This window comes from Hyla sarda, unplaced genomic scaffold (genome assembly GCF_029499605.1).
Source record: "Hyla sarda isolate aHylSar1 unplaced genomic scaffold, aHylSar1.hap1 scaffold_576, whole genome shotgun sequence".
Taxonomy (NCBI): domain Eukaryota; kingdom Metazoa; phylum Chordata; class Amphibia; order Anura; family Hylidae; genus Hyla; species Hyla sarda.
Window position 1 is genome coordinate 194255 of NW_026610588.1, and position 25469 is coordinate 219723.

General features: G+C 44.2%; 6 non-coding genes and 1 pseudogene across 6 annotated transcripts; all 7 read left to right on the forward strand.

Moving 5' to 3' along the window:
- The first annotated feature begins 886 nt into the window (after positions 1-886).
- Positions 887-1077, forward strand: LOC130340160 (U2 spliceosomal RNA). Its single transcript, XR_008880342.1, has one exon. It is a non-coding gene; the product is annotated as a U2 spliceosomal RNA (small nuclear RNA).
- Positions 1078-3166: 2089 nt separating this feature from the next.
- Positions 3167-3357, forward strand: LOC130340161 (U2 spliceosomal RNA). The gene has a single exon (XR_008880343.1). It is a non-coding gene; the product is annotated as a U2 spliceosomal RNA (small nuclear RNA).
- Positions 3358-5450: 2093 nt separating this feature from the next.
- Positions 5451-5641, forward strand: LOC130340166 (U2 spliceosomal RNA). The gene has a single exon (XR_008880348.1). It is a non-coding gene; the product is annotated as a U2 spliceosomal RNA (small nuclear RNA).
- Positions 5642-7728: 2087 nt separating this feature from the next.
- LOC130340162 (U2 spliceosomal RNA) lies at positions 7729-7919 on the forward strand. Its single transcript, XR_008880344.1, has one exon. It is a non-coding gene; the product is annotated as a U2 spliceosomal RNA (small nuclear RNA).
- A 7037-nt stretch (positions 7920-14956) lies between these two features.
- Positions 14957-15151, forward strand: LOC130340182 (U2 spliceosomal RNA). The gene has a single exon (XR_008880361.1). It is a non-coding gene; the product is annotated as a U2 spliceosomal RNA (small nuclear RNA).
- Positions 15152-22125: 6974 nt separating this feature from the next.
- Positions 22126-22306, forward strand: LOC130340187 (U2 spliceosomal RNA; annotated as a pseudogene).
- Positions 22307-24404: 2098 nt separating this feature from the next.
- Positions 24405-24595, forward strand: LOC130340163 (U2 spliceosomal RNA). The gene has a single exon (XR_008880345.1). It is a non-coding gene; the product is annotated as a U2 spliceosomal RNA (small nuclear RNA).
- Positions 24596-25469: the final 874 nt, after the last annotated feature.

Consider the following 25469-nt stretch of genomic DNA (forward strand, 5'->3'; position numbering starts at 1 on the left):
ATATATATATATACGCGCACACACACACATATATATAAACGTATTCTCCGTTGAGATATTGCAGCCGCTGCTGTGTCCAGGCCCAGGAGCCTTAGCACTGTGCTGTGATGTCACTCAATACCACTGACATCACTAGGTGTAAACAACATCTCTCCTTTGCTGTGTATGTGACTATGGAGCTGTTTGGTGATGTCGTCTATTATGGCCTTCATAGAAGCAACAGGAGATTGTTGCATCCATCTAGAACCCTCAGAACTACAGTGCTATGATGTCACTCACTTCCACAGGCCTTGCAGAGTGTAAACAACAACAACCCAGCTTTGTTGTGTATGTAACCATAGGGATTTGTGATGTCACCTAGAACCTTCACAGCAGCGACAGCTTTATGAGGAGCATCAGCACTGCTCTGCCTGAGCAGAACCATCACCGCCATAGGTTGTCAAATAACCCGGGTTTAACCCACACAGGTAAGTCCAATGGGGTGCAGGCATGTCCTCTATGCTTACAGCTTCCCGTGGGTGTTGGTTTGATACCGTTTGGGGACAGCCAAGGAGGCATCTGCAGGCAACAAAGGTAGGTGTGTGCTTGTGTGTGTGTTTCCTATGCAGATCCTAAGCCCAGTGTCACATGCAAGTAGGAGGAGTAAGAAGGGTTCCTGGCAAATCCGGGTTATGGATTGCATTTAAAAAGGCCCCGTGGGAGTGCAATGGGCCCCTGTCTTGCTGCTTAGCAATAATGGTATGGGTTTAGGTTCTGCTGTGTGTACTGGTGGTTGACTGCCCCCCAGCCCAGAGTGTGCATGGAAAATTGTCTGGCAGCCTCCCTGACAGCAAGCAGTGATAGTGCCCATGAAGGGCACCTTGTTGGGCCCGCCCCTTTCACGGTTATCGCTTCTCGGCCTTTTGGCTAAGATCAAGTGTAGTATCTGTTCTTATCAGTTTAATATCTGATACGTCCCCTATCTGGGGACCATATATTAAATGGATTTTTGAGAACGGGGGCCGATTTCGAAGCTTGCTTCCGTCGCCCTATGCATTGACCCGATATGGCAGTATCTTCGGGTACAGTGCACCACCCCCTTACAGGGTTAAAAAGAAAGATTCCTACTTTCATTGCTACCTGCTTGCTGGCTAGCCAGCTAGCCAGCCCTGTGGGCCTTGCTGCTGCTGCAGCCAAAAAACAAAAGGTGGTGCTGCTGCTGCTTCTGCTGCTTCTGCTTGTGTCTGGCCGCTGTTGGAGCGTCCAGGCACAGGACTTCTGCTGCTGCTGACTAAATGGCCTCCTTAATTGGATCATTTGAGTAGCCAGCACACCTGTGCAGGTAGGGCATGACATGATAGGCAGCTGCCTTGATAGCGGGTGGGTGCTGAATGTTCCTAATTGACAAAATAAGATTAATGCTTATGAAGAAATATAAAATCTCATCCCTTCCCCAATATCGCGCCACACCCCTACCCCTTAATTCCCTGGTTGAACTTGATGGACATATGTCTTTTTTCGACCGTACTAACTATGTAACTATGTAACATAACATGGGGGGGGGGGGGGGTCTCCTGGCTGTTCACACAGGTGTGTCATTGCTGTACATTGACCATGCATTGCTTCTGTGGTATTGCAAAGGCAAAGACAAATGCTTCCAGCCATCCATTGCACTAATGGATTGGTCATCAGCTGGCTGTCTATGTCCCGCATCAATATAGACCAAAGTACAGAGGGTTAGGCTATGCTATTGTGCACCTACCTGATGCATCAGAAGGTGCGAGGCCCTTGCTAAATTCTGTGCACAGACTTTGAGATCTATACTTTAGACTGTATCTAAACCTGCTCCAACATGGACTGACATTCTGGCCTACTTTCAGCCGATGCGACTTGTCTGTCGCTGAACAGTCGCTTTTTATGTATTCAGCACCTATGTATAATGTTGTAAAAATGCTCTAGAAGCTAAAGTCGCAGAAATGTCACACATATTTGGCCTGCAACTTTCTGTGCGACAAATTCAGACAGGAAAAATCAGTATAAATCCTTAGAAAATTATCCCCCAGTGTCTCCATCTGCTGGCGGTATTGAATAAGCATTGCTGCACTGATGGGGTATGCATTAGACGAAAAAAAAGAAGAAAAAGAAGAATAACACGCCCAGAAAAGAGGCGAAAAGGAGAAAAACGTAAAAAAAACGTGAAAAAAAAGTAAGAGGAAGAGAAGGGAAAAAAAGGTGGAAATGGGTTTAAAAGTGATTTCGGCGGAGAAATATATATATATATATATATATATATATATATATATATATATATATACGCGCACACACACACATATATATAAACGTATTCTCCGTTGAGATATTGCAGCCGCTGCTGTGTCCAGGCCCAGGAGCCTTAGCACTGTGCTGTGATGTCACTCAATACCACTGACATCACTAGGTGTAAACAACATCTCTCCTTTGCTGTGTATGTGACTATGGAGCTGTTTGGTGATGTCGTCTATTATGGCCTTCATAGAAGCAACAGGAGATTGTTGCATCCATCTAGAACCCTCAGAACTACAGTGCTATGATGTCACTCACTTCCACAGGCCTTGCAGAGTGTAAACAACAACAACCCAGCTTTGTTGTGTATGTAACCATAGGGATTTGTGATGTCACCTAGAACCTTCACAGCAGCGACAGCTTTATGAGGAGCATCAGCACTGCTCTGCCTGAGCAGAACCATCACCGCCATAGGTTGTCAAATAACCCGGGTTTAACCCACACAGGTAAGTCCAATGGGGTGCAGGCATGTCCTCTATGCTTACAGCTTCCCGTGGGTGTTGGTTTGATACCGTTTGGGGACAGCCAAGGAGGCATCTGCAGGCAACAAAGGTAGGTGTGTGCTTGTGTGTGTGTTTCCTATGCAGATCCTAAGCCCAGTGTCACATGCAAGTAGGAGGAGTAAGAAGGGTTCCTGGCAAATCCGGGTTATGGATTGCATTTAAAAAGGCCCCGTGGGAGTGCAATGGGCCCCTGTCTTGCTGCTTAGCAATAATGGTATGGGTTTAGGTTCTGCTGTGTGTACTGGTGGTTGACTGCCCCCCAGCCCAGAGTGTGCATGGAAAATTGTCTGGCAGCCTCCCTGACAGCAAGCAGTGATAGTGCCCATGAAGGGCACCTTGTTGGGCCCGCCCCTTTCACGGTTATCGCTTCTCGGCCTTTTGGCTAAGATCAAGTGTAGTATCTGTTCTTATCAGTTTAATATCTGATACGTCCCCTATCTGGGGACCATATATTAAATGGATTTTTGAGAACGGGGGCCGATTTCGAAGCTTGCTTCCGTCGCCCTATGCATTGACCCGATATGGCAGTATCTTCGGGTACAGTGCACCACCCCCTTACAGGGTTAAAAAGAAAGATTCCTACTTTCATTGCTACCTGCTTGCTGGCTAGCCAGCTAGCCAGCCCTGTGGGCCTTGCTGCTGCTGCAGCCAAAAAACAAAAGGTGGTGCTGCTGCTGCTTCTGCTGCTTCTGCTTCTGCTTGTGTCTGGCCGCTGTTGGAGCGTCCAGGCACAGGACTTCTGCTGCTGCTGACTAAATGGCCTCCTTAATTGGATCATTTGAGTAGCCAGCACACCTGTGCAGGTAGGGCATGACATGATAGGCAGCTGCCTTGATAGCGGGTGGGTGCTGAATGTTCCTAATTGACAAAATAAGATTAATGCTTATGAAGAAATATAAAATCTCATCCCTTCCCCAATATCGCGCCACACCCCTACCCCTTAATTCCCTGGTTGAACTTGATGGACATATGTCTTTTTTCGACCGTACTAACTATGTAACTATGTAACATAACATGGGGGGGGGGGGGGGGGGGGTCTCCTGGCTGTTCACACAGGTGTGTCATTGCTGTACATTGACCATGCATTGCTTCTGTGGTATTGCAAAGGCAAAGACAAATGCTTCCAGCCATCCATTGCACTAATGGATTGGTCATCAGCTGGCTGTCTATGTCCCGCATCAATATAGACCAAAGTACAGAGGGTTAGGCTATGCTATTGTGCACCTACCTGATGCATCAGAAGGTGCGAGGCCCTTGCTAAATTCTGTGCACAGACTTTGAGATCTATACTTTAGACTGTATCTAAACCTGCTCCAACATGGACTGACATTCTGGCCTACTTTCAGCCGATGCGACTTGTCTGTCGCTGAACAGTCGCTTTTTATGTATTCAGCACCTATGTATAATGTTGTAAAAATGCTCTAGAAGCTAAAGTCGCAGAAATGTCACACATATTTGGCCTGCAACTTTCTGTGCGACAAATTCAGACAGGAAAAATCAGTATAAATCCTTAGAAAATTATCCCCCAGTGTCTCCATCTGCTGGCGGTATTGAATAAGCATTGCTGCACTGATGGGGTATGCATTAGACGAAAAAAAAGAAGAAAAAGAAGAATAATACGCCCAGAAAAGAGGCGAAAAGGAGAAAAACGTAAAAAAACGTGAAAAAAAAGTAAGAGGAAGAGAAGGGAAAAAAAGGTGGAAATGGGTTTAAAAGTGATTTCGGCGGAGAAATATATATATATATATATATATATATATATATATATATATACGCGCACACACACACATATATATAAACGTATTCTCCGTTGAGATATTGCAGCCGCTGCTGTGTCCAGGCCCAGGAGCCTTAGCACTGTGCTGTGATGTCACTCAATACCACTGACATCACTAGGTGTAAACAACATCTCTCCTTTGCTGTGTATGTGACTATGGAGCTGTTTGGTGATGTCGTCTATTATGGCCTTCATAGAAGCAACAGGAGATTGTTGCATCCATCTAGAACCCTCAGAACTACAGTGCTATGATGTCACTCACTTCCACAGGCCTTGCAGAGTGTAAACAACAACAACCCAGCTTTGTTGTGTATGTAACCATAGGGATTTGTGATGTCACCTAGAACCTTCACAGCAGCGACAGCTTTATGAGGAGCATCAGCACTGCTCTGCCTGAGCAGAACCATCACCGCCATAGGTTGTCAAATAACCCGGGTTTAACCCACACAGGTAAGTCCAATGGGGTGCAGGCATGTCCTCTATGCTTACAGCTTCCCGTGGGTGTTGGTTTGATACCGTTTGGGGACAGCCAAGGAGGCATCTGCAGGCAACAAAGGTAGGTGTGTGCTTGTGTGTGTGTTTCCTATGCAGATCCTAAGCCCAGTGTCACATGCAAGTAGGAGGAGTAAGAAGGGTTCCTGGCAAATCCGGGTTATGGATTGCATTTAAAAAGGCCCCGTGGGAGTGCAATGGGCCCCTGTCTTGCTGCTTAGCAATAATGGTATGGGTTTAGGTTCTGCTGTGTGTACTGGTGGTTGACTGCCCCCCAGCCCAGAGTGTGCATGGAAAATTGTCTGGCAGCCTCCCTGACAGCAAGCAGTGATAGTGCCCATGAAGGGCACCTTGTTGGGCCCGCCCCTTTCACGGTTATCGCTTCTCGGCCTTTTGGCTAAGATCAAGTGTAGTATCTGTTCTTATCAGTTTAATATCTGATACGTCCCCTATCTGGGGACCATATATTACATGGATTTTTGAGAACGGGGGCCGATTTCGAAGCTTGCTTCCGTCGCCCTATGCATTGACCCGATATGGCAGTATCTTCGGGTACAGTGCACCACCCCCTTACAGGGTTAAAAAGAAAGATTCCTACTTTCATTGCTACCTGCTTGCTGGCTAGCCAGCTAGCCAGCCCTGTGGGCCTTGCTGCTGCTGCAGCCAAAAAACAAAAGGTGGTGCTGCTGCTGCTTCTGCTGCTTCTGCTTGTGTCTGGCCGCTGTTGGAGCGTCCAGGCACAGGACTTCTGCTGCTGCTGACTAAATGGCCTCCTTAATTGGATCATTTGAGTAGCCAGCACACCTGTGCAGGTAGGGCATGACATGATAGGCAGCTGCCTTGATAGCGGGTGGGTGCTGAATGTTCCTAATTGACAAAATAAGATTAATGCTTATGAAGAAATATAAAATCTCATCCCTTCCCCAATATCGCGCCACACCCCTACCCCTTAATTCCCTGGTTGAACTTGATGGACATATGTCTTTTTTCGACCGTACTAACTATGTAACTATGTAACATAACATGGGGGGGGGGGGGGGGTCTCCTGGCTGTTCACACAGGTGTGTCATTGCTGTACATTGACCATGCATTGCTTCTGTGGTATTGCAAAGGCAAAGACAAATGCTTCCAGCCATCCATTGCACTAATGGATTGGTCATCAGCTGGCTGTCTATGTCCCGCATCAATATAGACCAAAGTACAGAGGGTTAGGCTATGCTATTGTGCACCTACCTGATGCATCAGAAGGTGCGAGGCCCTTGCTAAATTCTGTGCACAGACTTTGAGATCTATACTTTAGACTGTATCTAAACCTGCTCCAACATGGACTGACATTCTGGCCTACTTTCAGCCGATGCGACTTGTCTGTCGCTGAACAGTCGCTTTTTATGTATTCAGCACCTATGTATAATGTTGTAAAAATGCTCTAGAAGCTAAAGTCGCAGAAATGTCACACATATTTGGCCTGCAACTTTCTGTGCGACAAATTCAGACAGGAAAAATCAGTATAAATCCTTAGAAAATTATCCCCCAGTGTCTCCATCTGCTGGCGGTATTGAATAAGCATTGCTGCACTGATGGGGTATGCATTAGACGAAAAAAAAGAAGAAAAAGAAGAATAATACGCCCAGAAAAGAGGCGAAAAGGAGAAAAACGTAAAAAAACGTGAAAAAAAAGTAAGAGGAAGAGAAGGGAAAAAAAGGTGGAAATGGGTTTAAAAGTGATTTCGGCGGAGAAATATATATATATATATATATATATATATATATATATATATATATACGCGCACACACACACATATATATAAACGTATTCTCCGTTGAGATATTGCAGCCGCTGCTGTGTCCAGGCCCAGGAGCCTTAGCACTGTGCTGTGATGTCACTCAATACCACTGACATCACTAGGTGTAAACAACATCTCTCCTTTGCTGTGTATGTGACTATGGAGCTGTTTGGTGATGTCGTCTATTATGGCCTTCATAGAAGCAACAGGAGATTGTTGCATCCATCTAGAACCCTCAGAACTACAGTGCTATGATGTCACTCACTTCCACAGGCCTTGCAGAGTGTAAACAACAACAACCCAGCTTTGTTGTGTATGTAACCATAGGGATTTGTGATGTCACCTAGAACCTTCACAGCAGCGACAGCTTTATGAGGAGCATCAGCACTGCTCTGCCTGAGCAGAACCATCACCGCCATAGGTTGTCAAATAACCCGGGTTTAACCCACACAGGTAAGTCCAATGGGGTGCAGGCATGTCCTCTATGCTTACAGCTTCCCGTGGGTGTTGGTTTGATACCGTTTGGGGACAGCCAAGGAGGCATCTGCAGGCAACAAAGGTAGGTGTGTGCTTGTGTGTGTGTTTCCTATGCAGATCCTAAGCCCAGTGTCACATGCAAGTAGGAGGAGTAAGAAGGGTTCCTGGCAAATCCGGGTTATGGATTGCATTTAAAAAGGCCCCGTGGGAGTGCAATGGGCCCCTGTCTTGCTGCTTAGCAATAATGGTATGGGTTTAGGTTCTGCTGTGTGTACTGGTGGTTGACTGCCCCCCAGCCCAGAGTGTGCATGGAAAATTGTCTGGCAGCCTCCCTGACAGCAAGCAGTGATAGTGCCCATGAAGGGCACCTTGTTGGGCCCGCCCCTTTCACGGTTATCGCTTCTCGGCCTTTTGGCTAAGATCAAGTGTAGTATCTGTTCTTATCAGTTTAATATCTGATACGTCCCCTATCTGGGGACCATATATTAAATGGATTTTTGAGAACGGGGGCCGATTTCGAAGCTTGCTTCCGTCGCCCTATGCATTGACCCGATATGGCAGTATCTTCGGGTACAGTGCACCACCCCCTTACAGGGTTAAAAAGAAAGATTCCTACTTTCATTGCTACCTGCTTGCTGGCTAGCCAGCTAGCCAGCCCTGTGGGCCTTGCTGCTGCTGCAGCCAAAAAACAAAAGGTGGTGCTGCTGCTGCTTCTGCTGCTTCTGCTTCTGCTTGTGTCTGGCCGCTGTTGGAGCGTCCAGGCACAGGACTTCTGCTGCTGCTGACTAAATGGCCTCCTTAATTGGATCATTTGAGTAGCCAGCACACCTGTGCAGGTAGGGCATGACATGATAGGCAGCTGCCTTGATAGCGGGTGGGTGCTGAATGTTCCTAATTGACAAAATAAGATTAATGCTTATGAAGAAATATAAAATCTCATCCCTTCCCCAATATCGCGCCACACCCCTACCCCTTAATTCCCTGGTTGAACTTGATGGACATATGTCTTTTTTCGACCGTACTAACTATGTAACTATGTAACATAACATGGGGGGGGGGGGGGGTCTCCTGGCTGTTCACACAGGTGTGTCATTGCTGTACATTGACCATGCATTGCTTCTGTGGTATTGCAAAGGCAAAGACAAATGCTTCCAGCCATCCATTGCACTAATGGATTGGTCATCAGCTGGCTGTCTATGTCCCGCATCAATATAGACCAAAGTACAGAGGGTTAGGCTATGCTATTGTGCACCTACCTGATGCATCAGAAGGTGCGAGGCCCTTGCTAAATTCTGTGCACAGACTTTGAGATCTATACTTTAGACTGTATCTAAACCTGCTCCAACATGGACTGACATTCTGGCCTACTTTCAGCCGATGCGACTTGTCTGTCGCTGAACAGTCGCTTTTTATGTATTCAGCACCTATGTATAATGTTGTAAAAATGCTCTAGAAGCTAAAGTCGCAGAAATGTCACACATATTTGGCCTGCAACTTTCTGTGCGACAAATTCAGACAGGAAAAATCAGTATAAATCCTTAGAAAATTATCCCCCAGTGTCTCCATCTGCTGGCGGTATTGAATAAGCATTGCTGCACTGATGGGGTATGCATTAGACGAAAAAAAAGAAGAAAAAGAAGAATAATACGCCCAGAAAAGAGGCGAAAAGGAGAAAAACGTAAAAAAACGTGAAAAAAAGTAAGAGGAAGAGAAGGGAAAAAAAGGTGGAAATGGGTTTAAAAGTGATTTCGGCGGAGAAATATATATATATATATATATATATATATATATATATATATATACGCGCACACACACACATATATATAAACGTATTCTCCGTTGAGATATTGCAGCCGCTGCTGTGTCCAGGCCCAGGAGCCTTAGCACTGTGCTGTGATGTCACTCAATACCACTGACATCACTAGGTGTAAACAACATCTCTCCTTTGCTGTGTATGTGACTATGGAGCTGTTTGGTGATGTCGTCTATTATGGCCTTCATAGAAGCAACAGGAGATTGTTGCATCCATCTAGAACCCTCAGAACTACAGTGCTATGATGTCACTCACTTCCACAGGCCTTGCAGAGTGTAAACAACAACAACCCAGCTTTGTTGTGTATGTAACCATAGGGATTTGTGATGTCACCTAGAACCTTCACAGCAGCGACAGCTTTATGAGGAGCATCAGCACTGCTCTGCCTGAGCAGAACCATCACCGCCATAGGTTGTCAAATAACCCGGGTTTAACCCACACAGGTAAGTCCAATGGGGTGCAGGCATGTCCTCTATGCTTACAGCTTCCCGTGGGTGTTGGTTTGATACCGTTTGGGGACAGCCAAGGAGGCATCTGCAGGCAACAAAGGTAGGTGTGTGCTTGTGTGTGTGTTTCCTATGCAGATCCTAAGCCCAGTGTCACATGCAAGTAGGAGGAGTAAGAAGGGTTCCTGGCAAATCCGGGTTATGGATTGCATTTAAAAAGGCCCCGTGGGAGTGCAATGGGCCCCTGTCTTGCTGCTTAGCAATAATGGTATGGGTTTAGGTTCTGCTGTGTGTACTGGTGGTTGACTGCCCCCCAGCCCAGAGTGTGCATGGAAAATTGTCTGGCAGCCTCCCTGACAGCAAGCAGTGATAGTGCCCATGAAGGGCACCTTGTTGGGCCCGCCCCTTTCACGGTTATCGCTTCTCTGCCTTTTGGCTAAGATCAAGTGCAGTTGCCTTGGTCTCGCCTGAGGGTGCGATCTCTGGGTTTACCCAGTTTGCTGGAAGGGATTCTCTTTCTGTGGTTTCGTGCCGACAGTTCTGCCTGGAGAGATGGCTGGTCTGAAGAATACCATTCGTTTGGAGGTGGATCCCGGAAGTGCTGTGAAGAACAATGTTGTTTACCTGGTTCGGGACATCATCATGCTGAAGCTTGGAGTGGACAAGTCAGAAATATTCAGCGTTAATGAGGCTCCTCGCAAGGGTTCTTATGAGGTCACCTTTGAGCAGGAAGGTAGGTGCCTTGATGTTTATGAACGTTTGAGAAATTTCAGCAAGGACCCCATGATGGAGGGAGTGAAGATTACTCCTTTGTTTGGGTTTCAAGAAAAAACTGTCCTTGTGCATGTTTATAACCCTTTCACGGATGTGGCTATAATTGAAAGTTTTCTGCGCCAATATTGTGACTCTGTGCGTGGAGGTGAAAAACAGACCAATGTACTGGGAATCTTTAATTGCAAATATAAATTTGTTGTGAAACTGAAAGTGGATCCCAGTTGTGTTGGTGGCTTTAAACATCCCCCAGCTAGTTTTTCAGTTGCTGGACATAGGGGATATTTATCCTATGCTGGACAGCCTTATTATTGCCGCAATTGTTTTTCTTTTGGCCACGTGAAAGAGAGCTGCCTTAAGGGACAGGTGTGCCGGAACTGTAATGGTACTGGTCACCATGCGGGGAGTTGCCCCAACACAAAAAAATGTGACCTGTGCCGTGAGGAAGGGCATGTTTATAAAGACTGTCCTGGTACAAAAAGACCAAGCTATGCAAGTGCTGCAAGAGGGGCGGAAATTGTGAGGAAGTTGGCCCCTCAAAAACTGAAAGTTATTCCTCAGAAACCTGTGGATGTACAAGTTGCTGTGGCTGATGCCTTTAGGAAGCTGGAGGAGGTGATTGAGGGAGTGCAGAGCCCTGTTCACACAGCTGAATCTGTTCATCCCTCTGATCCTGCTAACATAGAGGAGTTTCAGTCCTCTGGAGAGACTAGTTTGTGTAACAGGGAGGGTGGTGGGAAACATAATGTCCAGGATGAAAATAATGATGGCTTCAAGCTGGTGCATGGTGGGAAGTCCGCCAAAAAAAGACGTGGTGAGGAGAGTACGAATTTGGCGCCAGAAACCAGGAACACATTTGAAGTGCTGGAAACGGACATTATGGAGACTGCTGAAAGTGGTGAATAGATATGCCGGGACTTGATATGAAATGTTATCAGGTGGTGAAGCACCTGTTTTCTAACGACTTTGTTATACCTGCTTTGTGTTTTACTATGTGTTCTCAATAGGTTTGCCGGGACTTGATATGCAAATGATATCAGGTAGTGAATCACCTATTTTCTAATGGTTATGTTATACCTGCTTTGTGTTTGTATATAGTTATGAGCATTATTATTTGTTCTCAAAATGTGAGAGTATTTAAAAATAAGGCTAGGAGAGCTGCTATTTTAAGTTTTTTAGCACAAGAGAATGCTTCAATTTTCTGTTTGCAGGAATGTGGTATTGAGTTCGCAGTAAGTCAGGATGAATGGGTGTATGGTCGGTGTGTGTGGTCTGGGAGTTCAGTGAATAAGAATGATGGTGTGGGTGTTTTAATTAAATCACCTGAAATTTCTGTTGAAAGTTATTTAGTTATTGAGCCTGGTAGGTGTATTTCTGTTAATTTATGTTATAAAGGTATTATGTTTCGTGTTATAAATGTGTATGCTTCTGCATGCAAAAATGAAAGAAAAAATTTGTTTGAGAAATTAAAATTTTATGTTCAAGGTAAAATACCTATTATTTTAGTTGGAGATATGAATGTGGACTTATGTAAGAAAGCATTTGATATATCAGGAAGAAAATTATTTGAGTTAGTTTCAGATTTTAGGTTTAAAGATATTCAGGATTTATGCAAAGTTAGTCCTAATTTATGCACTTATCATGCAGATAGGGGGAATGTTCACTCTAAGTTAGATTATTGTTTTTTGTCTGAGAATGTTAATGCATTAAGTTACAGACAGAGGTCTGTTTGTTATTCGGACCATGAGTCTTTGCTGTGTGAGATTGATGTGGGTCAGAATGCTGTGTATGGGAGAGGTTTGTGGAAGATGAATATTAAACATTTAGATAGTGTGGATGTGAGAGACCAGTATGAATGCATATATAAAAAATGGCGTGAAAGGAAAAGTGAGTTTGATAACATTATTTTGTGGTGGGAATGGGTTAAAAAGAAAACAAAATCCTTTTTTAGGTCTTTTGGTTATAAAATTGCTGCTATTAAGAGGGAACAATATGTTAAGTTAAATGCCCGTCTATCCTTTTTGTATAGATTGAGAGACTGTGGTGTGGATGTTCAGAATGAAATTGTGAGTGTTAAAAGGGACATTAATGAGTTTGTGTTGGAGAAAGGGAGGAGTATTATGTATAGAGCTAAATTAGATAAGAGGGAACATGATGAAAAATGTTCACGTTATTTTTTCAAAAAAGTTTTTTCAAAAAAGCCGGTTATTGATGTGATTGTGAAAGAGGATGGTAGTGTTGTGTCTGGTGATGGTGTGAGTGAGGAAGTTGCAGTTTTTTATGAAGAATTGTATGGAGAGAAGTGGAGGGATGAGAATTTGGAGAATGAGGTATTGAGTGTGTTGGAAAGGAAACTTGGAGAGGCTGAGCAGGCTTTTGTTATGCGTGGTATATCAAGTGAGGAAGTTTGGGATGTAGTGCAGAAAATGTCAGCAAATAAGACTCCAGGTGAGGATGGTTTGCCTGTGGAATTTTATCGGTTGTTATGGAATGTGGTGGGGAAGGATGTAGTTGAAGTGTGTCAGTTTATGTGGGAGAATATGGAGGTTGCGGAGAGTATGCGTGGGGGTGTGGTTGTGCTGATTCCGAAAAAAGGGGATTTAAAAAGTTTAAAGAATTGGCGTCCAATTACATTACTTAATTGTGATTATAAGATCTATGCGAAAATTATTGCCAATCGGATGAGAGATGTTGTTGAAAGCGTGGTGGGTGATGATCAGTTTTGTGCTGTGCCTGGACGTCGTATACAGGAGAGTTTGTGTTTGTTGAGAGATTGTTTGTGGGATTGTAAGAGTAGGAAGCAAGATGTGTGTTTGTTGTCATTAGATTTTGAAAAAGCGTATGATAGGCTGTCTCATAGTTTCTTGTTCAGGGTGTTGTTGCGTATGGGTTTTCCGAGTGACTTTGTGTGGAGAGTTAGGAGTTTGTATGATAAAATATATAGTAGGATGCTTGTTAATGGATGTGTGGGGAGAAGAGTGAATGTGTTCTCAGGGGTTAGGCAGGGGTGTCCTTTATCACCAGTGGCATTTATATGTGCTATTGAGCCTCTGGTATGTATGATTAGGAGGGATAAGATAGTGAGAGGTGTACGCATTCCTGGTAGTGATGGAAGGGAGTTTAAAGTTAATGCTTATATGGATGATGTATGTGTCCTGTGTGATTCTGAGTCCGCTGTGAGGAGGGTGAAACTTTTAGTGTCTATTTTTTGTGGTGCATCTGCTTTTAAGGTTAATTGGTTAAAGAGTGAATGTAAGTGTTTTGGTGAGAGTAGATTAAGTAGAGATGTTGGGGTGAATGTTGTGGAGGGGTCTATTAAAGTGTTGGGGATTAAGTTTAGTGACGATTTGGATGGGAAAGAGAGTTGGGAGGAGGCGAAAAAGAAGGTGGAGTTGCGTCTAAATTATTGGAGTTTGAGAAGTCTTTCCTTCATTGGGAAGATTGTAGTTATTAAAAGTGTTGTGTTACCAATTTTTCTGTATGTTGCTATGATTTTTCCTCCCCATTATATGGGTTTGAGGAGCTTGAACAGGGTTCTGTTTGTCTTTTTTTGGGGTTCTAAAGTTGAGAGGTTGAGGAGAGAAATAGTGGTGAAAAATTGGAAGAAGGGTGGTATGAGTTTTCCAAATTTGGAGGTGTACTTTGGAGTGAATATTTTAGTTTTTATTTTAGCTATTATTGGGAGTGATAGAAAGGTGTCCTGTATGACAAGATTTCTGGCTGGTAGATTTTTTGTCAGGTTGAAGTGGTGTGAGAGGGATTTGAATAGGCCTATTGCTTTTGAGGTTCCTAAATGGTATGAGTGGGTTGTGAGGTTTTTGGAGAAATTTGAGTTGATAGAAGAAGAGGTGAGTGTTTTGAAGAATAAACGTTTGTTGATGAAAATGATTGAGAGTAAAGAGGTTGTATGTAATATTAATTCTGTGAGAGGAGCGGATGTGGAAAAAGTTTGGAAGAAAGTGAGGATGGATGGTATGTCTAATAAGCAAAAGGAGATTGTATGGCAAAGTTTGCATGGGGTGTTGCCAGTGAGAGAGTTTCAGAAAGCAAGGGGTTTGGTGAGATGTGATGTGTGTCCTAGGGAGAATTGTAATGGTTTTGAAAGTGTTATTCATCTTTTTTGGAATTGTAAGTATGCTCGTGAGGTTGTGAGAAAACTTGGGCCTTTGTGCAAGGAATTAACAGGTGTGGAATTTTTGTATTATGAAATGATGATGTTTGGATTATGTGTGAGTGGTGGTCAGAATGAAAGAGTGTTGTGGTTATTGTTGTCGTGTATTAAAGAAGTCTTATGGGATGTTCGGAATGTTTATTTGTTTTTGAGAAAGGAAATAAGTGTAAATAATAGTGTGAGGATGGTGTTAGGAAAGCTTTATTTGTGTTATTTGTGGGATGCTAGGAGGGGTGGGATTGATGCGGAGGGTATTTGGAAAACGAAAAAATGGATTCATTCTGTTGATTTATCTTGATGTTTTTCATGTACTTGTAATTTTGTCTGTTTTTGATTATAAATAAAGTTCCCGATGATGAGAGGGTTGTGTGTTACAGAAAGTTTGTAATGCCAGTTTTGAAAGTATTGTTTTGAGTACTTTCATCCCTTATCTGAGGGTTTAAAAAAAAAAAAAAAAAAAAAAATCTGTTCTTATCAGTTTAATATCTGATACGTCCCCTATCTGGGGACCATATATTAAATGGATTTTTGAGAACGGGGGCCGATTTCGAAGCTTGCTTCCGTCGCCCTATGCATTGACCCGATATGGCAGTATCTTCGGGTACAGTGCACCACCCCCTTACAGGGTTAAAAAGAAAGATTCCTACTTTCATTGCTACCTGCTTGCTGGCTAGCCAGCTAGCCAGCCCTGTGGGCCTTGCTGCTGCTGCAGCCAAAAAACAAAAGGTGGTGCTGCTGCTGCTTCTGCTTCTGCTTGTGTCTGGCCGCTGTTGGAGCGTCCAGGCACAGGACTTCTGCTGCTGCTGACTAAATGGCCTCCTTAATTGGATCATTTGAGTAGCCAGCACACCTGTGCAGGTAGGGCATGACATGATAGGCAGCTGCCTTGATAGCGGGTGGGTGCTGAATGTTCCTAATTGACAAAATAAGATTAATGCTTATGAAGAAATATAAAATCTCATCCCTTCCCCAATATCGCGCCACACCCCTACCCCTTAATTCCCTGGTTGAACTTGATGGACATATGTCTTTTTTCGACCGTACTAACTATGTAACTATGTAACATAACATGGGGGGGGGGGGGGGGGGTCTCCTGGCTGTTCACACAGGTGTGTCATTGCTGTACATTGACCATGCATTGCTTCTGTGGTATTGCAAAGGCAAAGACAAATGCTTCCAGCCATCCATTGCACTAATGGATTGGTCATCAGCTGGCTGTCTATGTCCCGCATCAATATAGACCAAAGTACAGAGGGTTAGGCTATGCTATTGTGCACCTACCTGATGCATCAGAAGGTGCGAGGCCCTTGCTAAATTCTGTGCACAGACTTTGAGATCTATACTTTAGACTGTATCTAAACCTGCTCCAACATGGACTGACATTCTGGCCTACTTTCAGCCGATGCGACTTGTCTGTCGCTGAACAGTCGCTTTTTATGTATTCAGCACCTATGTATAATGTTGTAAAAATGCTCTAGAAGCTAAAGTCGCAGAAATGTCACACATATTTGGCCTGCAACTTTCTGTGCGACAAATTCAGACAGGAAAAATCAGTATAAATCCTTAGAAAATTATCCCCCAGTGTCTCCATCTGCTGGCGGTATTGAATAAGCATTGCTGCACTGATGGGGTATGCATTAGACGAAAAAAAAGAAGAAAAAGAAGAATAATACGCCCAGAAAAGAGGCGAAAAGGAGAAAAACGTAAAAAAACTTGAAAAAAAAGTAAGAGGAAGAGAAGGGAAAAAAAGGTGGAAATGGGTTTAAAAGTGATTTCGGCGGAGAAATATATATATATATATATATATATATATATATATATATATATATATACGCGCACACACACACATATATATAAACGTATTCTCCGTTGAGATATTGCAGCCGCTGCTGTGTCCAGGCCCAGGAGCCTTAGCACTGTGCTGTGATGTCACTCAATACCACTGACATCACTAGGTGTAAACAACATCTCTCCTTTGCTGTGTATGTGACTATGGAGCTGTTTGGTGATGTCGTCTATTATGGCCTTCATAGAAGCAACAGGAGATTGTTGCATCCATCTAGAACCCTCAGAACTACAGTGCTATGATGTCACTCACTTCCACAGGCCTTGCAGAGTGTAAACAACAACAACCCAGCTTTGTTGTGTATGTAACCATAGGGATTTGTGATGTCACCTAGAACCTTCACAGCAGCGACAGCTTTATGAGGAGCATCAGCACTGCTCTGCCTGAGCAGAACCATCACCGCCATAGGTTGTCAAATAACCCGGGTTTAACCCACACAGGTAAGTCCAATGGGGTGCAGGCATGTCCTCTATGCTTACAGCTTCCCGTGGGTGTTGGTTTGATACCGTTTGGGGACAGCCAAGGAGGCATCTGCAGGCAACAAAGGTAGGTGTGTGCTTGTGTGTGTGTTTCCTATGCAGATCCTAAGCCCAGTGTCACATGCAAGTAGGAGGAGTAAGAAGGGTTCCTGGCAAATCCGGGTTATGGATTGCATTTAAAAAGGCCCCGTGGGAGTGCAATGGGCCCCTGTCTTGCTGCTTAGCAATAATGGTATGGGTTTAGGTTCTGCTGTGTGTACTGGTGGTTGACTGCCCCCCAGCCCAGAGTGTGCATGGAAAATTGTCTGGCAGCCTCCCTGACAGCAAGCAGTGATAGTGCCCATGAAGGGCACCTTGTTGGGCCCGCCCCTTTCACGGTTATCGCTTCTCGGCCTTTTGGCTAAGATCGGGGTTTATTGCCTCGGTCGGCGCTGAGGGTGCGAGTGAACTGCGCCGCGACTAGCTGCGTAGGTGATCAAGACTGTGGTACTCGTTACCGACAGATTTGGAAAGATGGCTGGATCCAACATGTCTGCAGTGGAGAAGACCGTACGCATCAAGGTGCTAACCACGGATCGTCTAAGAAACAGCATTGAATACATCGGCCATACCATTGTGGAGCGACTGGCAGGATTTTCCTTGAGCGACCTCTTTTGTGTCCAGGAGAACAAGCGCCAAGGTATTTATGACGTGTCCTTCTTATATGATGCTGACTGCCAGAACTTTTATGAGTGCTTAAAACGGAACAGTGGAAGTGAGGTTTTGCGGGATGTGTCCTTTTGTCCCCTTTTTGAAATGGGGACAAAGACTTTGTTTATCCACATGTACAATCCGTTTGTTGATGTCTCTATGATTAAGAACTTCTTGAGCATCTATTGTGAGTCTATTGCTGGTGGTACTAAGCAGACAAGCAGCATTGGTGTATTTAATGGCACGTATAAGTTCTTTGTGAAGTTGCGGCTTGATGGAGATTGCATTGGAGGCGTTAAGCACCCTCCGGCGAACTTTACCATTGCTGGTTTCAGAGGTTATCTCTATTACTACGGACAGCCATCTTTCTGTAGAAATTGTCTATTGTTTGGACATGTGAAGGAGGCCTGCCCTGGCAGTAAGAAATGCAGGAACTGTAAGCAACCGGGGCATGAGGCGGGTGCATGTCCACACCCGAGGACCTGTGACCTATGTGGGGAAGCTGGCCATGTGTACAAGAACTGTCCAGTGTTGAAGAGGAGGGAGGAGGAGAGGAGAATGGAAGAGGAAATGGTGGAGAGGAGGAGGGCAGCTGCGGCTGCAGCTGCGGCTGCGGCTGCAGTGGTTCCTGCAAGAGAGAGCGTGATTATTGGAGAGGTACAGAGTCCTGTGGTGGTAGAGGAGCAAGTGAAGGTGGTGGAGGAGCAAGTGGTGGTGGAGGAGGAGCAAATGGCGGTGCAAGTGGAAGAAGGGGAGATTGAGGATGCTCCCAGTCCCCCGGCTGAGGAGTCGCCGCAAATTGAAGAGTGGTCTTCTTCTGAGGGTGAAGACCGTGAGGAGAGACATAGAGAGAGAGAGGATGACTTTGATCTTTTTCGTCCCCCCAAGAAGACGGCCAGGAAGCTTTCTGGTGGACAGATGGAGTCGACGCTGGTGGCTACGGACAATCGGTATCAACCGCTATCTGAGAGCGACATGGATGCGTGCTCTGCGGGAGAAGCTTCTCCCACACCGCTGAGGAAAGCTACCTAAATAACTTTCTTCTTTTCTGTCAAATTCTTCCTTAGGGTTGTTAAGATGGTGGTATGTCTTTTTTAGTCGGTTCTATAAACGTTAGAGTCTTCAGAAGTAAAGTCAGAAGGACAGTAATTTTGAAGGACTTGGCAGGGAAAAAAGCGGACATTATTTGTTTGCAGGAATGTGGGCTAAATGATATTCCGGGGAAGGGAGAATGGGCTTATGGTCCTGCTGTTTGGTCGGTGTCTGGGCATAATAGGAATGATGGGGTAGGGGTGCTTTTTAAGAGCTTTAAGTTTGAAGTTTGTAGTTATGTGGTAATAGAGGAGGGGAGGTGTATCATGGTGGAGGTTAAGGTGCAGGGGGTTAAATTTAGGTTGATAAATGTGTATGCGCCGGTAAGGAGGGAGGAGCGGGTGGGGTTGTTGGAGGTAATTAAGAGGTTTCTGCCGGGTAAAATACCTTTGGTGTGGGTGGGGGATTTCAACTGTGAAATTGAGGGGAATGTGGATGTATCTGGGAATATTCTTAAAAGTATGGTGTGTGACTTTAAGTTAAAGGATGTGGCTGAAGCGTGTGGAGTGTGTCCTTTGTTAGATACATATTATTCTGATAGTGGAAGTCATAGTTCCAGACTTGATATGTGTTTTGTGTCTAAGGGTGTGTTATGTAAGAATTATATGCAAGAAAAAGTAGGATATTCGGATCATGAGTATGTGTGTTGTGAGTTAGTATTGGATGCAGATTGTGTGAGTGGGAGGGGTGTATGGAAATTAAATGTTAAATTATTGGAAGTGGAAGGAGTGTATGATAGATATGTTAATAAGTATAGGGGTTGGTGTAAGAAAAAGAATGCTTTCCCTGATATATTGTGTTGGTGGGAATGGGTTAAGGGTCAGACAAAAGTTTTCTTTAAAAGAGAGGGATATAAGCGGAATGCTGGGAGGAAGAAGAAGTATGAATGGTTGAATAAAAGATTGGTGTTTCTCAATAAGTTAAAGAAGTATGGCTGGAGTGTGGGTGAGCAGATTGAGGTTGTGAAGAGTGATCTAAAAAATTGGTTGAATGAGAAAGGTAAAGAGTTGATGTATCAAGCAAAACTTGATAAGTTAGAGAAAGATGAGAAATGTTCGAGATATTTCTTTAAAAAAGTTATTGGGAAGAGAGAGGATATGGTAAGAGTGTATGATGATGATGGCTGTCTGGTTAAAGGTAAAGCTTTGTTGGGTGTGGTTAAAAAATTTTATGAAGAGTTGTATGCGGTAAAAGAATGTGAAGAGGACTTGCAGGATGAAGTGTTGAGAGTGCTTGATAAGAGGGTGGATGGTAGTGAATATGGGACTCTGATGAGAGAGATTGGAGAGGAGGAAGTGAAGAGGACTGTGGATAGTATGTCAAGAAATAAAACGCCTGGAGAGGATGGGTTGCCTGTTGAATATTATGCTTGGATTTGGGATGTTGTGAAGGATGATTTGGTGGAAGTGTATAGGTATATGTGGAGGAATGAGAGAATGGTGGAAAGTATGAAGAGTGGAGTGGTTGTGTTGATTTATAAGAAAGGTGATGTGAATGATGTGAGGAATTGGAGGCCGATAACTTTGTTGAATGTAGATTATAAGGTGTTTGCTAAAATAATTACAAATAGGATGAGAGATGTGGTTGAGCAGGTGATTGGAGAAGAACAAGTTTGTGGTGTGCCTGGGAGAAGAATAAATGAAAATTTGTGTTTGTTGAGAGATTTGTTATGGGATAGTATGAGTAGGAAACAGGAGGTTAGAGTGATGTCGATAGATTTTGAAAAGGCGTTTGATCGTCTGTCACATAGGTTTTTGTTTAGAGTATTAGTGAGAATGGGATTCCCGGGTGATTTTGTAAATGTTGTAAGGATGCTGTATGATGGAGTATATAGTAAGGTTTTGATAAATGGTTGGATGTCTGAGAAGGTGAAAATATGTTCTGGTGTAAGGCAGGGTTGTCCGTTGTCCCCTATGGCTTTTATATGTGCTATGGAGCCATTATTAGAGATGTTGCGGCGGGATAAGTGTGTTAGAGGGTTAAAAATTCCAGGGAGTGGTGGGAGAGAAGTCAAAGTTTTGGCCTACATGGATGATGTGTGTATTTTGGGAGAGTCTGTGGCTGTTATGAGAAGGGCAAAGTTACTAGTTGGATTGTTTTGTGGAGCGTCTGGGTTTAAGGTGAATTGGGACAAAAGTGAGTATAAATGTTTTGGTAGTATGCAAGGAAGTGAGGATGTGGGTATGAAGAACATTGAAGGTGGTATTCAGGTTTTAGGTGTTAAAATGGATGAAAGATTGGATGGGAGAGAAAGTTGGGATGATGTGGAGAAGAGAGTGTCCCAAAAATTGAGTCTTTGGAGGTTGAGAGATTTGTCTATGGTTGGGAAAGTGCTGGTTGTGAAAAGTGTAATATTGCCTATTTTATTGTATGTGGCAATAGTGTTTCCGCCAAGTTATATGGTTTTAAGGAAGTTAAAAAGAATTTTGTTTGTGTTTTTTTGGGGTACAAAAGTGGAAAGAGTGAGGAGAGAAGTTGTGATGAAGGATGGTAGTAAGGGTGGAATGGGATTTCCAAATCTAGATGTGTATTTGGGGGTGAATGTGGTGTTTGCGGTTAGAAGGATGATGAGAGGAGAAAAGAATTTTGCATGTATGTTGAGATATTTAGGTGGGCGTGTGTTATGCAAATTAGGTTGGCTGGAGAGAGATTTGAGAGTGCCTTATGCCTTTGTGTGCCCGAGTTGGTATTTGTATGTGGAAAAGTTTTTGGAGAGTTATAGGTTGATTGGTGTGAGAAAGGAGTTGTTTGAAAGTAAGAAGAATGTGTTTGGGTATGTCGCCGCAAGTGAGGTGGAGTGTCCGATTAATATGGTAAGAGGCCAGGATGTGTCTAGGGTGTGGAAGAGTTTAATGACAGATGGAATATCAAATAGACAGAGAGAGATAGGATGGCAGTGTTTGCATGGAGCCCTACCAGTAAGAGAGTTCCAAAGGAATAGAGGTATTGGAAGGAGTGAAATATGTCCGAGGGAAGATTGTAGTGGGGTTGAAAGTGTGATGCATGTGATTTGGAATTGTGACATGGCTCAGAATGTATGGAGAGGGATAGGTCCGTTGTGTAAGGAGTTGACTGGGATTAATAGGTTGTCATATGAGGTTGTGATGTTTGGTCTTAGTATGATTGGAAGAAAGAATGAAAGGGTGTTGTTTGTGTTGTTGGCGATTGTGAAGGAAGTCTTGTGGGATGTTAGAAATTTATATGTGTTTAAGAGAAAAGATGTGACTGTGGAAGGAAGTTTAAGAATGATTCTGGATAGGTTGTACACCGTTTATTTACGTGATAAAAAGAAATTAGGTGAAATAGATGCAGAGGGGATATGGAAATTTTTGAAGTGGAGACATGTTGTAAGGGTGTAATGGTGATGGTATTTGAATTTGTTTTGAATTTGCTTTGAACAAATAAAGAATGACCTAATGATGAGTTAGACTTCACCATGAGTCAAAAATGACGCGTTATCTAAGTGGTGTTTAGTCTAAACCTGAAGGTTTATAAAAAAAAAAAAAAAAAAATCTGTTCTTATCAGTTTAATATCTGATACGTCCCCTATCTGGGGACCATATATTAAATGGATTTTTGAGAACGGGGGCCGATTTCGAAGCTTGCTTCCGTCGCCCTATGCATTGACCCGATATGGCAGTATCTTCGGGTACAGTGCACCACCCCCTTACAGGGTTAAAAAGAAAGATTCCTACTTTCATTGCTACCTGCTTGCTGGCTAGCCAGCTAGCCAGCCCTGTGGGCCTTGCTGCTGCTGCAGCCAAAAAACAAAAGGTGGTGCTGCTGCTGCTTCTGCTTCTGCTTGTGTCTGGCCGCTGTTGGAGCGTCCAGGCACAGGACTTCTGCTGCTGCTGACTAAATGGCCTCCTTAATTGGATCATTTGAGTAGCCAGCACACCTGTGCAGGTAGGGCATGACATGATAGGCAGCTGCCTTGATAGCGGGTGGGTGCTGAATGTTCCTAATTGACAAAATAAGATTAATGCTTATGAAGAAATATAAAATCTCATCCCTTCCCCAATATCGCGCCACACCCCTACCCCTTAATTCCCTGGTTGAACTTGATGGACATATGTCTTTTTTCGACCGTACTAACTATGTAACTATGTAACATAACATGGGGGGGGGGGGGGGGGTCTCCTGGCTGTTCACACAGGTGTGTCATTGCTGTACATTGACCATGCATTGCTTCTGTGGTATTGCAAAGGCAAAGACAAATGCTTCCAGCCATCCATTGCACTAATGGATTGGTCATCAGCTGGCTGTCTATGTCCCGCATCAATATAGACCAAAGTACAGAGGGTTAGGCTATGCTATTGTGCACCTACCTGATGCATCAGAAGGTGCGAGGCCCTTGCTAAATTCTGTGCACAGACTTTGAGATCTATACTTTAGACTGTATCTAAACCTGCTCCAACATGGACTGACATTCTGGCCTACTTTCAGCCGATGCGACTTGTCTGTCGCTGAACAGTCGCTTTTTATGTATTCAGCACCTATGTATAATGTTGTAAAAATGCTCTAGAAGCTAAAGTCGCAGAAATGTCACACATATTTGGCCTGCAACTTTCTGTGCGACAAATTCAGACAGGAAAAATCAGTATAAATCCTTAGAAAATTATCCCCCAGTGTCTCCATCTGCTGGCGGTATTGAATAAGCATTGCTGCACTGATGGGGTATGCATTAGACGAAAAAAAAGAAGAAAAAGAAGAATAATACGCCCAGAAAAGAGGCGAAAAGGAGAAAAACGTAAAAAAACTTGAAAAAAAAAGTAAGAGGAAGAGAAGGGAAAAAAAGGTGGAAATGGGTTTAAAAGTGATTTCGGCGGAGAAATATATATATATATATATATATATATATATATATATATATATATATATATATATATACGCGCACACACACACATATATATAAACGTATTCTCCGTTGAGATATTGCAGCCGCTGCTGTGTCCAGGCCCAGGAGCCTTAGCACTGTGCTGTGATGTCACTCAATACCACTGACATCACTAGGTGTAAACAACATCTCTCCTTTGCTGTGTATGTGACTATGGAGCTGTTTGGTGATGTCGTCTATTATGGCCTTCATAGAAGCAACAGGAGATTGTTGCATCCATCTAGAACCCTCAGAACTACAGTGCTATGATGTCACTCACTTCCACAGGCCTTGCAGAGTGTAAACAACAACAACCCAGCTTTGTTGTGTATGTAACCATAGGGATTTGTGATGTCACCTAGAACCTTCACAGCAGCGACAGCTTTATGAGGAGCATCAGCACTGCTCTGCCTGAGCAGAACCATCACCGCCATAGGTTGTCAAATAACCCGGGTTTAACCCACACAGGTAAGTCCAATGGGGTGCAGGCATGTCCTCTATGCTTACAGCTTCCCGTGGGTGTTGGTTTGATACCGTTTGGGGACAGCCAAGGAGGCATCTGCAGGCAACAAAGGTAGGTGTGTGCTTGTGTGTGTGTTTCCTATGCAGATCCTAAGCCCAGTGTCACATGCAAGTAGGAGGAGTAAGAAGGGTTCCTGGCAAATCCGGGTTATGGATTGCATTTAAAAAGGCCCCGTGGGAGTGCAATGGGCCCCTGTCTTGCTGCTTAGCAATAATGGTATGGGTTTAGGTTCTGCTGTGTGTACTGGTGGTTGACTGCCCCCCAGCCCAGAGTGTGCATGGAAAATTGTCTGGCAGCCTCCCTGACAGCAAGCAGTGATAGTGCCCATGAAGGGCACCTTGTTGGGCCCGCCCCTTTCACGGTTATCGCTTCTCGGCCTTTTGGCTAAGATCAAGTGTAGTATCTGTTCTTATCAGTTTAATATCTGATACGTCCCCTATCTGGGGACCATATATTAAATGGATTTTTGAGAACGGGGGCCGATTTCGAAGCTTGCTTCCGTCGCCCTATGCATTGACCCGATATGGCAGTATCTTCGGGTACAGTGCACCACCCCCTTACAGGGTTAAAAAGAAAGATTCCTACTTTCATTGCTACCTGCTTGCTGGCTAGCCAGCTAGCCAGCCCTGTGGGCCTTGCTGCTGCTGCAGCCAAAAAACAAAAGGTGGTGCTGCTGCTGCTTCTGCTTCTGCTTGTGTCTGGCCGCTGTTGGAGCGTCCAGGCACAGGACTTCTGCTGCTGCTGACTAAATGGCCTCCTTAATTGGATCATTTGAGTAGCCAGCACACCTGTGCAGGTAGGGCATGACATGATAGGCAGCTGCCTTGATAGCGGGTGGGTGCTGAATGTTCCTAATTGACAAAATAAGATTAATGCTTATGAAGAAATATAAAATCTCATCCCTTCCCCAATATCGCGCCACACCCCTACCCCTTAATTCCCTGGTTGAACTTGATGGACATATGTCTTTTTTCGACCGTACTAACTATGTAACTATGTAACATAACATGGGGGGGGGGGGGGGGTCTCCTGGCTGTTCACACAGGTGTGTCATTGCTGTACATTGACCATGCATTGCTTCTGTGGTATTGCAAAGGCAAAGACAAATGCTTCCAGCCATCCATTGCACTAATGGATTGGTCATCAGCTGGCTGTCTATGTCCCGCATCAATATAGACCAAAGTACAGAGGGTTAGGCTATGCTATTGTGCACCTACCTGATGCATCAGAAGGTGCGAGGCCCTTGCTAAATTCTGTGCACAGACTTTGAGATCTATACTTTAGACTGTATCTAAACCTGCTCCAACATGGACTGACATTCTGGCCTACTTTCAGCCGATGCGACTTGTCTGTCGCTGAACAGTCGCTTTTTATGTATTCAGCACCTATGTATAATGTTGTAAAAATGCTCTAGAAGCTAAAGTCGCAG